The 10789-nt window shown below is 44.1% G+C and overlaps 1 protein-coding gene across 1 annotated transcript in view; it reads left to right on the forward strand.

Annotated features, from left to right (window-relative positions):
• The window catches only part of IDH3G (isocitrate dehydrogenase (NAD(+)) 3 non-catalytic subunit gamma), a 55183-nt gene extending 45117 nt beyond the window's left edge, over positions 1 to 10066 (forward strand). The window contains exon 14 of the mRNA XM_033920803.1: positions 9691 to 10066. The gene's annotated coding sequence lies outside the window, so the exon portion shown is untranslated. The remainder of the gene's footprint in view (positions 1 to 9690) is intronic.
• Positions 10067 to 10789: the final 723 nt, after the last annotated feature.

The following is a 10789-nucleotide window of genomic DNA, read 5'->3' on the forward strand; positions in this document are numbered from 1 at the left end:
CTTAGGGCAAACATCAGATGTACAAATGCGGGCATGAAAGGCTCTAACAGGAGCAAAATAGGCCCTAACTAAAAATTTATAATAACGTTCCCGTTCAGTCACTGCAACCAAGGATTTTGTCCCTTGGAGAATGCTTCTCTTTACCATATCCGCAGGAATGGAAAACTGTAAGTCTGCGGACCACTTAGCGGCCAGGGTTGCATAATCCAACTCTCCAGCCAACTCCTGCAAAGAACGATGGTGAAAACGCAAAGGGATGCGCACCTGAGCAGTAAGACTTAAGGTTTCAGACAACTTCTCCTGGACATCCTCTCGTAAAGCCAAGCCAGGGAGTGAGTGAACATAGTGTTGCAATTGTCCATAAGAAAACCAATCCCCAGCCACCAAGGCGGAGGAATCACATAGCGTTTGGAAAGATTGAAGAGTACCATCAGACTGGAGGACATGAAACAAGTAGTGCATGCCCCTCCCCGGCCACCTGGGATGAGCGTCCAAGCCCATACCAGGGAGAAAGTCTCCATTGCCAGTAATAGGTAAGCATGGTGTCGCATCAAACCGAAGAGTCAATTGAGAGCAGAGCTGTTTCCAAATTTTCCGTAGAGGAAGGAGAAATAAATCCCCATATAATTGCTTCGGGGGGGGGGGCAGGCACTTCACATGGAGCAAGTAACTAAAATGATAAGGAGCAAAAGAGCTACATTCCACCCCTGTAGCAGAGAAATAGGATGTAGCACAGAACCAATCATTCAAGTGCCTAAGCTGACAAGCCACATTAAATCTACCTAGGTGTAACAGTCCAAGTCCCCCCTGAGTTGTAGGTAAAAATAAAAAATGTAAGGGAATACGAGACCTCTTGCCACCCCATAGAAAAGAACGGAGAGAGCGATGATGCTGTCGCAAATGGCAGCGCTGTAAAAGAATAGGTAAAGTTTGAAAAAGATAGAGCCACTGGGGGACCATCATCATGTTGTATAAGGCGATTTTCCCCAGAAGAGATAGCGGATATGAATGCCAAGCTCGCAGTCGGCGTTCTGCGCCAGTCAACATAGGAAGGACATTGATAGAGTAGAGCGTAGTCAGGTCCCTAGGTATAAGAATACCTAAGTATCGAATCGAAGAATCAGCCCATACCAAAGGAAAGGGACCCATCCAAGTTTCACGGACAGAGAGTTGTAAAGGGAGCACTAAAGACTTATGCTTATTTAAAGTCAACCCAGAAAACAAATGAAACTCGTCGAAGAGGTCCATAGCACGTGGCAGAGAACGGTGTGGATGAGCTAGGGTAAGCAATAAATCATCGGCAAAGGCCAGAACACATAATTGAGAAGAGCCCTCAGGTAAACCAACCAGTTCATCATCCCGTTGGATCGTACGCAGCAGGGGTTCTAGATAAAGAAGGAAAAGCAATGGGGAGAGAGGGCAACCCTGACGAGTTCCTCGGCCCACTTCAAAAGAATTGTTTAGAATCCCATTAACTAAGACTGAGGCTGATGGTGCTGAATAAAGCGCACGTAAAGCAGATCCAAACCAACCCCCAAACCTACATATTCTAAGACCTGGAAAAGATACGGCCAACGAACTTGATCAAAAGCCTTGGCTGCATCCAGGCTCGCTAAGAGACCAAACGTAGAAGTCGCCTGAGCTCTGGATACAGCCAACAGCACCCTGCGAACGTTGACCACAGAGTGTCGGCCCTGTACAAATCCCACCTGCGCCGGAGATATTACATGAGGCAGCAGGGGGGTCAGCCGATCCGCCAGTAAACGAGCTAATATTTTCAAATCAACATTGATAAGTGAAATGGGACGATAAGAATCAAGTTCGTCTCGCGATTTGCCCGGTTTTGGCAGTAGAGTGATGGTGGCAGAATTAGCATGTAAAGGAAACTCTCCCTTTTCCAGCGCCTTAGTAAAATAACCTAATAGAGGTCCACACACTGCAAAGAGAACATCTTGTAAAATTCAGAGGAAAACCCGTCGGGGCCCGGGGCTGTACAAGAGCGCAAATTTTTAATCGCTTTCTGAAGCACCGTGCCCCGAAAGGGTCCACTCAAAACAGACCGTTGCAGATCCGTGAACTTAGGCATACCAGCATCCTCTAGATAGTCAAGAATATCGGGACCACAATGAGGTCCTGGGCTGGCATAAAAGGTAGAGAAATGTTGGTAAAAGGCGTCCGCTATATCTGCTGTCTTGGTAGTATAAGCACCGTTTGGTAGCCGAATTTTAGAAATATAACGATCATCCTGCCAATTCTTAGTCAGGGTAGCTAACATTTTTCCCGTTCGGTTGCCATACCGATAGAACCGATATTTCCTATAAAAGAGTGAACGTTTGGTACGGTCATGCAGTAAAGCGTTAAGGGCTACCTGAGCCGCGTGGAGTTCCTCCCGCAATATACGAGTAGGGTGGTGTAGATACTGAGCTTTCAAGTGGGAGTATTGTTTTTCTAATCGAAGGATGCCAGATGAGATACGCTTACGACGAGCGGTAACGTACGAGATAATATCCCTCCGGAGGACTACCTTAGCCGTCTCCCAAAAGAGGTCAGGAGTAGATTGATGTTGACCATTAGTAATCAGAAATTCGTCCCAGCGATTGCTGAGATAAGTCATAAAGTCAGGATCATCCTGTAAGTAGGAAGGAAAGCGCCACCGAAAGGATCCCATGGGAGGAACACCCCAAGCCACATCAATCCATACAGGGCAATGATCAGATACCTCTAGGGGCCCAATAGTAGCCTCAGAGACACGAGAGAAGAGATGTTCCGAGACCAAAAGATAATCTAAGCGAGAAAAGGACCCGTGCGCTCTGGACTGGTGAGTATAGTCTCTCTCAAAAGGATGGAGAAGTCGCCAAGGATCAACCAAACCCAGAGACTTACATAGAAATGACACTCCCTTAGTAGAAGCAGTGGCCGGCGAGGGTGAAACAGTAGAGCGATCCAGAGAAGGATCCAACACTTGATTAAGGTCCCCAGCCACAATAAGAGGAAAAGAAGAATCCAATAGGCCCAACGAGATTAGAGTAGCAAAATAGGAGGAAGAATAGAAATTAGGCCCATAAGTAATCAGTAGTCGAAAGTCCATACCCTGTAAGGATACATGCAACAATAAGTTTCTACCCTGGGAGTCCTGGTGACAGACTGTAATAGCACATTTCAGACCTTTACGAATCAGCAAGCAAACCCCAGCCCTTTTACCCAAAGAGGATGCATAAAACACAGAGCCAACCCAGCCCCTTTGTAGTTTTTTATGTTCCTCAATAGTCAATTTAGTTTCCTGCAAGCACACCAAGTCAGCGCAATGGTGTTTCAACTGCTTAAGCAGCTTAGAACGTTTCACCGGGGATGTAATCCCAGACACATTCCAGGAAACAATACAGAGTGTGCTATCACCCAGGATCCACTAACCTAATCAACATACAGCAAGTAGTAATCAAAATGTGCACCCAGGTGCCCAGCCTCACCCAAGTGCCATCCATATGGTACCCCAGATTACGCCCAGCTAGTGACAGAAGAACTAACAGTGGTAACATAAGACAAAAAACCAATAATGTCAAGAAAATAACAGCAGCCAGTAAAGCATTCCTGTAGACAGTTCCCATCCAAACAGCAACCCCTCCCCCATCCCCCAAATAACCCACACAGCATATTCCTAGGAATATGCTCGAGGACCGTGAAGACACCTCACGGTGCCCCGATCCACCCAAGCCCAATAAACATTGAAGTGTAAGTTGAGCCTCAACACAATAAACAGTAGCTAGTAAGGGTCAGCAAGGATCACCCTGGCCCTAAATGGCCAAACAAATATGTAAAAAGTCAAGGTGGGTCCGCAGGAGAGCCAAGATGTTGATTAATGAAGTCTGCAGCCTCCATGGACACAGAGAAGGAGTGCCATGTTCCATCATGCTGGATCTTTAGTAGAGCAGGGTATACAAAAAGAAATTGTTGTTTTAGCTCCACCAATTTCGTACAGAGAGGATAAAAGGTCTTGCGCCGATCAGTAAGGGCCGATGAGTAGTCCTGACTGAGACGTATGACAGAGCCCCTTAGTTTAAGACAGTCCTTCTGGGCCCGGGATTGCCTCAATATGTCCATCTTGTGTTGATAGTTAAGAAATTTTGCAATGACCACACGTGGTCTAGATTCACGAGTAGGCCGCACGCCCAAACGATGGGCCCGCTCCAGGCAAAGAGATCCAGGCACCACTGTATCAGGGAACTCCATCTCAAGCCAACCCTCCAACTCAGCCAAAAGGCGCGCATCTGGAATTGTCTCGGGTACACCCAGAAATCGTAAGTTATTTCGGCGTGACCGATTCTCCAGATCATCCAATTTGTCAGCCTGCGCGCGTACCGTTTCTTGTAGGGCCGCTAAGTCCAGCTCGTGTGAGTTTATAGTGTCTTCTGCGGCTGACACTCGTTGTTCCAGCTCTGTAGTGCGCGCCGCAGTGTCCGTGAAAAGTTGCTCCAGGCGATTCATTTTAGAGGTGATAGTATCCAATTGCGGCCCAAGCACCTGAGCTACAGCCTTTTTAATGTCTTCAATAGCCGTGTCAGCGAGCACGGACACAGCCGCGATCGGGGCCGCCGCCATTTTGGCCTCGCCGGATTTCGGGCGCGCCGGAGTTTTGCGGGCGGAGGGAGGGCGAGTCGCGTCTTGCGATCGGGTCAGGTACCTGTCCTGACCCGAGTGGAGTGGAGCGGCCAGGGTGCCGGTGAACTGCTGAAAACTCAGTTTTGTGGATCGGGGCCCCGGAGCTGCACGGGAACGCGTCCTCAGCAGCTCATAGCGTCACGTGACCCCCCTTTAATATGCTTTTAAATTTTTCTAATGAGGTTTCTCCACGTAGATAGATTAGTAAGTTGTTCCAAAGCTGGGGTGCTATGACTGAAAAAATTGTAAATCTTCTGATACCTATTATTTTTAGAGAAGGGATAGTCAGCAAATGCTGTTCCGTTGATCTAAGTGTCCTGCCTAGAGAATATGGTATCAAAAAACGATACAGAAATATTGGTGCATTGGTTTGTTGGATTTTGAAGGTTATCAGTGCAATTGTATAGATTATTCAGTGCGAAATTGGTAACCAGTGTGCTTTTTGTAGAGAGGTGTGACATGATTATATTTTTTGAGTTAGTAATAATTTTTTTTTATTGCTGTATTTCTCAGCAAGCTGTACTAGACCCGCCACCAATTCCAAGCTGATGGAAACAAAACAGAGTTTTTGCCTGTTTTGCTGTGTATATGTAGAATGAGAAACCATTAGATTTCTGTTTGAAATTGGACTATTTAGGGTTTAGGAAAAAAATTACAAAAATAAGAACTGCCATCATTGGTGTTATTGGGCTTATATGTTTTATATGTGCATATAAGAACATAATAATAGTCTTACTGGATCAGCCCAATGGTCCATCTAGCCCAGTATTCTGTCTTCATGGAGGTCAAACCAAGTCACAAATACCTGGCAAAAACCCAAATAGTAGCAGCATTCGATGCCACCGATCCAGAGCAAGCTGTGGCTTCCCCCATGTCTGTCTCAATAGCAGACTATTGACTTTTCCTCCAGGAACTTGTCCAAACCTTTTTTAAAACCAGCTACATTAACCACTCTTACCACATCCTCTGGCAACACATTCCCGAGCTTAACTATTCTCTGAGTGAAAAAAATATTTCCTCCTATTGGCTTTATAAATATGCTGAGGCAACAGAGTTACTTCAGGAAATTGGACTTCTGCCAGACTTATTTGATTTTCAATTTTTTCTTCCAGTTTATGAATTATTTTAAATTTTATTCCATTGTTTTTACCCCTATTCTTTTTATTTTATTAACTGAATTCTATTGTTAATCGGTTCCTCCCTTCAATTCCTTTTTCCATATTGCTTTAATTCATTTAGATATCATTTACATAGATGGTGCTCCTCTCTGTAAAGTTAGGAATTTCTATGAAATATTCTACATGCTTCTCTCCTTTCCACTCCTTCCTGCCCTCCATAGTTCTCCCTACCATCTTCTAACCCCTTCCTCTGTAATGTTGCCTAGAGCTTGTATAGGTATGTGCGACGCACAAATGGAAGAAATAAATAAATAAAATAAGTATTACTCTGTAACTTTATTGAGTGTTTCCTAGTCTTTATAAATCCTGATGCAGTAAAAAATTGATCCATTTGTACCCATTCTACACCACTCAGAATTTTGTAGACTTCAATCATATCTCCCCCTCAGCCATCGCTTTTCCAAGCTGAAGAGCCCTAACCTCTTTAGTGTTTCGTCATACGAGAGGAGTTCCATCCCCTTTATCATCTTGGTTGCTCTTCTTTGAACCTTTTTTTGTGCCGCTATATCTTTTTATGAGATAAGACCAGAACTGAATGCAATACTCAAGGTGAGGTCGCACCATTGAGCAATACAGAGGCATTATAGCATTCTTAGTCTTGTTTACCATTCCTTTTTTAATAATTCCTAGCATCTTGTTTTCTTTCTTGGCCACTGCTGCACATTGGGCGGAAGGTTTCAGTATGGTAAAATAATTTTTATTAGAGCAGGCAAAACACAGATACCAAGATTCATCCTAACAAGCAGTGCTCCAACATCATTTTAGTAGAAAACAATCCCCCCCCACCCAGGGACTGGGTTCCCAATGTGAACACAAAATAACCAACTCAAATAAGAACAGCATAGTTTCCATCAGCAATTCAAAACTCGACTATGGGCTATTGGGGTCATGGTATTCCAAAAAAGCTCCCAGACAGCTGTGAAGCGCTCCCCCCGCAAAGTGGAAAGATCAGGCACATCTCTGCGCTCCCAAGCCAACAGGAGAATCATCTGAGAACGCCACATAGGAATGTTTGGAGCTTCAGTGTCCAGCCATTTAAGAAAAATACATTTTAAGGCACATAAAATGGACCACCGAAGAAATGCACTCAAGCCCGCTGGTCTCGGATGATAAGATGGAGAAAGTCCAAAAAGCAGGCGAGGCAAAGGTCGAATATGCACAATCCAAAGAGTCCCAATATAAGTAAAGAGTCCCTGCCAAAAGGCTTGTATAGTCGGGCAGGACCACAGCATATGACCCAATGTAGCAGTCAGATGCCCACACTTGTCACATGAGGCTGTGGGCCGAAATTTCGCACAATATGCCCTATAAGGTGATACATAGAGTTGAAATAACAATTTATATTGCATTTCCCAAAAGTACGCATACTTTCTCAAGGCAGGCAGCTGGGCCACAGCACGGGATATAATATCCTCCGGAAGCGCGTAAGGTTTTAGTATATTGTCCACAATGCCACCAGCACTGACCCCGAAGGTGGGCCCTAGTATCTGATAACTGTGATTTTGATTATTCTTCCCAATGTGCATCACTTTGCATTTGTCCACATTAAATTTCATCTGCCACTTAGACGCCCAGTCTTCCAATTTCCTAAGGTCTGCCTGCAATTTTTCACAATCTGCATGCTTTTTAACAACTTGAACAGTTTAGTCTCATCTGCAGATTTAATCACCTCACTCATTGTTCCAATTTCCAGATCATTTATAAATAAGTTAAATAGTACTGATCCCAGTACAGATCCCTGCAGCATTCCACTGTTTACTCTCCTCCATTGAGAAAAATTACCATTTAACCCTACCCTCTGTTTTCTACCCGATAACCAATTCCTAATCCACAACTGAACTTTGCTACCTATCCCATGACTCTTTAATTTTCTCAGGAGCCTCTCATGAGGAACTTTATCAAAAGCTTTCTGAAAATCTGGATACACTACATCAACATTTAGCCACATGTTTATTCGCACCTTCAAAGAAGTCAAGCAAATTAGTGAAGCAAGATCTCCCTCGGCTGAACCCATGCTAACTCCATCTCATTAAATCATGTTTGTCTACGTGTTCCACAATTTTATTTTTTATAATTGTTTCCACCATTTTGCCCGGCACTGAAGTCAGGCTTACCAGTCTGTAATTACAGTCTAATTATGACAGACATATTGGACAAAAATGCTGCTCATGTAGAAAAATACAAAGGGATGAAGAGGTAGAGAGGGTAGAGGACTATAGAGGGAATGATAAACATATGGTGGTTTACAATTGGTAGGGTTAGGATACAGTATGAGACGTGCAGCGGAATGCTGGATAAATTGAAGACTGAGAAGCAAGTTGTAGTAATCTAAGCTAGAGGTGAGGAGAGCATGGATGAGAGTCTTGGCAGTGTGCTCAGGAAAGAAAGTCTGAATTTTAGTGACATTATATAGAAAGAAGCGATAAGTTTTGACGATCTGTTGGATATACAAGAAGGAAAGAGATGAGTCAAAGATGACTCTGAGGTTGTAAGCCAACGAGACAGAGAGAATGCGATTGTTATCCATTGAAATAGAGAATGAGGGAAGGGAAAAGGCAGGTTCAGGAGGAAAGATAAGAAGTTCAGTCTTGGTCATGTTTAATTTTAAATGGGGGTGAGATATCCAGGTAGCAATATCAGCCAGGCAGGTTGAGACTCAGGCCTGGATTCCCATAGAAATATCAGACACAGAGAGGTAAATTTGTGAGACGTCAGCATAGAGATGGTACTGGAAGCCATGGGTGGAGATTAGAGCACCAAGGGAGGAAATGTAGATGCAAAAAATAAGAGGTCCCAGGACAGAGCCCTGACATATGCTGACCGATAGCGGAATAGCATTGGAGGAGGATCCTCCAGAGCATGTGCTAAAAGTGTGACAGGAAAGATAGGAAGAGCCTTGGAATCCAAGTGAGGACTGAAAATCCTTAGTTTGTGTCACTGCCTGGTTGCTTTCTAGTCTGAAGGTCCTGGGTCTGCCACACAATTCTCCTTTGTTCTCAACTTTTCATATGAAGTCTATCAATTGGCACTTTTAGGAAGGGCTACAATAACTTCTAAGCAGATGTCCTCTCCCTATCTCCTCCCCCCTCCCCCAATAAAAAAGATTCAGGGTAACCAACTGGAGGACTTGTAATAGTCACAGTGAGAAAATGTCTCTTGTTTCTGGGGTCCTTCCTTGGTATCTTGTCCTCCAGGATAATCCACATGTCAGGAAATTCCATGCGGCTTTTCTAACAATCCCTTAATTAGAATAGTCTGGGTGAGTAAGACTAGCACAAAAATTATGCAAATGAGTTTCCATAAGATGATGATGTAAATGCACATATGAATTCACCATGACCTATTTAGGGTGCTCGGAAAGCCTAGGCAGCCTAGCTTCTGGGGGGAAAAAAACACCCACATTCTTTCCAACCTGGCCCCCTTGTACAACAGGGCCAGGGATATGGCTACTTTTGGGCATAACCAGTGGTTAGGTATCTACCTCCTTGTTCATCCCCTTCACTGGTCTCCTCACCACTAGACTACCCTTTTCATTGGCCATTTCCATAGGCGCATAGTTGGGTCTCACCCATTTCCTGTTGGTTCCTTTTCAAAGAAGAGGTGGCCTCACCCAGGCCTCAAGGGGGCCTCCCTTGGGATTTTCTGCTCACAGAGAGAGTAACGAGAATGGTCTTCATGGGAACTGGCAAGGGTTCCCAGGTCCTCCAAAGACAGGGTAGGTCAAGTAGACAGGGTGGGTCTCCTTGACCCAGGACAGGACCCCATTCATCACAGTATGCAGTGACACAAGACATAACATTTGATAGATAAGGCAGTAAAAAAATCCCCACAAATCACCATCTTTGTTCTTTTGCAGGGGAAGAGAGGCCAGTCTAAAGTTCACCACTGTATCATGGACAAGAACTATTGCGTATCCCTAGCTGTAATTGTATTCTATGGTAGATGTCCGAGTACAGGTGTTAGGTTCAGGATGGAAAGCCCTTCAGAATGGCTGGCTGCTTCGCTGTAGGGCAGAGGTCCAAGAAAAGGATAACTCAAAGAGCAAGCAGCTGTCTGGCCCTGCAGTATGGCAGATAGTCTCCTTCTACAGGAATCGTCGTCTTCCCACATAGCAGTATGTGCCTGCAAGAAAAGGCGGAGTACATCCTGCCTGCTTTCTCTCCTTCCTGCATGTTTACATGTTATTTGATGTGTATTTACAAATATATCTTATTAAACTTATTTTAAATTAATAAGAAAGCTATTTGTTGTATCTTTGCTCCCCTACCAACCCCCAAAAAATTAGTATTAGAAAAATGCAACTGTGTATAGATAGTGATTAAGCATAAAACTGTGTGACTGCGACTAGAGGTTACAGCCAGTCAGTAAAAGAGGGAAACAAACTGTAAAAATGAAGAGAAAAAGGCCACATTTTCTGAGAAACTTAGACTGCGTAAAAACACAACACAATAAACCAGACCCTATTTTACAAAACTTCTATGACTGTTCCTGCTCACTGCAGAGATGGCACACATATTCTACACAAATTTTCTCCTGGTGCTCAGTTGGAAGAAGCACCGATTGCTTCTTGAAAAGCAACCCACAAGGCATATTGAAAGGGCAACATTTCCTTTTCTCATCACCAAACAAATTTTTGTTTCCCTTAGCAATTCCTTTTATATTAGCTTCTAAGTCAAGTCTGCTTACTGTGGCTAATACTGTTCAGCACAGCCTTAACTGAGCTGAACCACCTCTTATACCTTCTGACTACATCTTCCCACTTTGTCAGTTTTGCAGGCTTCAATAACAAACAGGCCTGCATTTACGAAAGTGTTCTTTCGCTTTAGAGCGTACAACCACTGTTAATGCACAGCATTAGTAAAGAACATTCCATTGCATAAAATGGTACCTGTGGTAAATAACATGCAGTGATGCTTGTTAGTGTGTTCTAATATGATAGCATACATTAGTAGATC

Source organism: Geotrypetes seraphini, chromosome 1, assembly GCF_902459505.1.
Source record: "Geotrypetes seraphini chromosome 1, aGeoSer1.1, whole genome shotgun sequence".
In the NCBI taxonomy this organism is placed as follows: domain Eukaryota; kingdom Metazoa; phylum Chordata; class Amphibia; order Gymnophiona; family Dermophiidae; genus Geotrypetes; species Geotrypetes seraphini.